General features: G+C 45.3%; 1 pseudogene; it reads right to left on the minus strand.

The window, feature by feature from the left end:
• Positions 1 to 259: 259 nt before the first annotated feature.
• Positions 260 to 762, minus strand: LOC115306969 (annotated as a pseudogene).
• Positions 763 to 3,465: the final 2,703 nt, after the last annotated feature.

Here is a 3,465-nt window from a genome sequence, read left to right on the forward strand (position 1 = left end):
TTAGTCTCATAACCAAGTTAGAGTGAAGACATTGGCCACATAATACACATGCTCCATTTTTTTTTTTAAATTCTGAATCTTGGGCAACTGTTCTCTTATAACTACTTCACGGTTTCTAAAAGCAGTTATTGTCCAAAGCTGGAAGAACTTAAGTCTTCTCAGATGAGCATGTGAATGAATGGAGGGAGGTAAACAAAAAATAAAACTTAAAAAGATGAGGTCTGATAGGGGAGCAGCTGGATAAGAAAATCAAAAAAGGAACAGTAATTTAAAGTTTATTCCAGCTATAATGCAGGTTATTCTGACTTTAAGGTAGCATCACATGGCATACTTCTGAGTCCATTCCCGAGATATTCTGTTGTACTTATCTCTGTCTGTTTTATAGATCCGTGCAATCTCTGGCACTAGGGGGTCATCTGGGTTTGGATCACATATCAGTGAACAAATGGATAAAAGAACTTTAGAAATAGTTAAAGCAGGAGACCACTGTGATCTTAGAATATCAAGACAAATGCTGCCATTACTGTTAATATTTGGATGATAAATTCGTGTTGCAAATGCAACCTTAGGTGGTTTGAAGGGGTAGTCCGTAGGAAAATGAATTGTCAAAAAGAATACACCACCTTGATATGGGCTGTCATTAGGTCCCACAATTGTGGCTTGCCAATGAAACATATCATCCCCAATTGGACCTGCAGAACATTGTGCTGGAGGATCACGGGCCAAATCACTAAGTTCCTTAATAATCCGTTTCAGCGCCATAGTCTGTGCTTTTCGTCTGGCTCCTCACTCCGGTGTGTGCTCAAAGGTCCGGCCAAAACTCTTGGTTATCTGGGCAGCAGGGAAGGATGGTCTCTTCGTCTCACACCCACTCTGCCAGACACATGTGCCTCTTCACCGCCGCATATCAGTCCGCCAACACCACCGTCAAGAGCACAGGACGAATCTAAGGGTAAAGGGGGACCGTTTACTTCCTCCGTCCAGAGCCGAGTTTATGCTACCCCCTTTTCTTTCTTTTCGGAACAGCACCTTCTTACTAAACAGATCGGAGATTGGACTCTCCAGACTCTTAACTATAGAAAACACACTGATGGTTACCAGACAGGAGGCTGGTGGGGGAGGGTTAAATAGGTGAAGGGGATTAAGGAGGCCCTTGTGAAGAGCATTGGGTGGTGTATCAAAGTATTTCATCACATCGTACACGCAAAATAACTTACGTTTTTATTTAAATAAAAACGTAAAAAAATGAAACTCCAAATCAAAATCGAAAACATTTGAGAGATAATTGCATAAAGAGATCATCAGACCAGTAAACCATTTATAGGACAATAACATGCCATCTGTAGGGTGACTTTAATTCTGACTCTTTAATTGGCAGGGCCAAGGAAGGGACTCTGAAAGATCACTATGTGTTCTCAATACATTTCCAGGCTTTATGTGGTTTAGAAATCCTAAACAGGAGGGTTCCTGGGTGGCTCAGTCAGTTAAGCATCCAACTCTTGGTTTTGGCTCAGGTCACAATGTCAGTTTATGACTTTGAGCCATTGGGCTCTGTGATGACAACATGAAGCCTGCTTTGGACTCTCTCCCCATCTCTCTGCTCCTCCCCAACTTGTTCTTTCTCTTTCAAAAAAAATAAAAGAAAAAAAATCCTAAACAGGGATGCACTGAGAAGCCTAAACACAGTAGCCCCAATAAAACAACTTTGGTGACCATTTTTCAAATCTTCACAAGATATCTGTCTATTTGAGTTCTCATTATACCCTTCTGTCATAGAAATCCTTGTTCTGTGCATTCTGACAAATAAGATTGCTCGGACCAGCCTTTTCCAGCAACCTTTTCTCCCACTTTTCCTCCAATAATATCCCTCACCAGAGGAGTCAAGTGGGGCCTCTCCTGCTAGCTCTCTCACTGAGCCACCATCAGCTGTTTGATTTGGAAAGAAGCTCTTGGAATCCTCCCCCCACAGAAGGGAAATCTGGACCCAGAACCACATGGCCGGACCAAGCTTGGACTATATGGGGCTCCAGGGCTTCTGCCCAACACCTGCTTCACTCTCCTCTCACACAGGCTCCTCCCCTGCTGCCCACCACGACCGGCTTCCAGAATAGGAATGGGGGTCACAAAGAGAGAGGGGATTCCTGTTTGTAACACACACAGAGCAAACCTGAGGAGCAAGATCTAAAAAACTACACCAGAAAGAAAATGAACAATGATGTGGTCCAATTAGTTCTCCATCTTCCATGGGTGCCATTTCTGTAGACAGTCTGAGCAGAGCTCAGAAGTCCAGGAGGGGTGAGGATGTTTCCAGAGTCGGCCAAATTGGGCTGCTATGGAAAGAAGCCCATGCCAGACATGCCTCAATGACTTGAAATCTTGTCTCCAGCTCTCGGTCACCAACGATTATATTATCCATAGGTTTATGACCTATGTTGCACCTTGTCCAGGTCTTGGAACTCAGATATTAATATGAGTTTTTATTTGATCCCTGAATTCTCAATCTGCTACTACATCTGTTTCAGAACCAAGGCATCACTGTGGATGTCCTATAACACCACAGAGGCTAAAATGTAAGAGGAGTAGCCATCTAGTACAAAATAAGTAAGCTCTTTTTGAAAATAATTCCACTATGCTTCATAAAGATTAAATGAATGAACCTACACAATTAAGTTAAGTTGCTATCAACTTAAAATAGTTTTATTTATAAGACACTTTATGTAAGCCTCATGGTAACAACAAAGGAAAAACCCAGAGTAGATTCTCAAAAGCACACCACCACAGAAAATTACCATTTATAGAGATATCCAGAAGCAGGGACACCAAGGGGTTTCAGTCATTTAAGAATCTGACTCTTGGGGTGGAGCCAAGATGGCGGAGAGGAAGGGAGCTCTGTAAACTCCCTCCGCGCTGTTTTTTGAACTGAGAAGGATATTACGTTCAACTGAGAGAGCAGAAGGAGAAAATACGAACCCCAGAGGGCATAGAACCTCAAAGATACCTGAGTGAGTGGGGGCAAACGGGGGAGATCCGAGGATGGGCCAGCCCCAGACAGGCTAAGCCATCTCGGTGGGGAATCAGAGGCGCCTGTGGCTGTGAGATGCGGCTGCTCTGGAGAGGCGCACCCCGCGGCGGAAGTGGCCCGAGCGACGAATGCGCCGGGCGCGAGCAATTCGAACTTGGTTTTGGGAACAGGACCACGGACCGCATTTCCACGGCACACCCCGCCCCCTGCACTGCACGGACTGCACGAATTCCGGGTCCCCACAGGGAAGAAATAAGACGCGCACCGACAGGACCCTCAGCCAGGAGTCGGTGGCGGGTAGAGGCCCGGGCGCGCACGCGTAGAATGTGGGAGCTCCCAGCACATTTCCAGCAGCGCACGGCTTCTTGAGCTGGGCTATCGGAAACTAAGAGAGACTCGGTTTTTTGCTTTTTGTTTTTTTCCTTTCCCCATTGCAACCGCGA

Source organism: Suricata suricatta, chromosome 11 (assembly GCF_006229205.1).
Source record: "Suricata suricatta isolate VVHF042 chromosome 11, meerkat_22Aug2017_6uvM2_HiC, whole genome shotgun sequence".
NCBI classification, from domain to species: Eukaryota; Metazoa; Chordata; class Mammalia; order Carnivora; family Herpestidae; genus Suricata; species Suricata suricatta.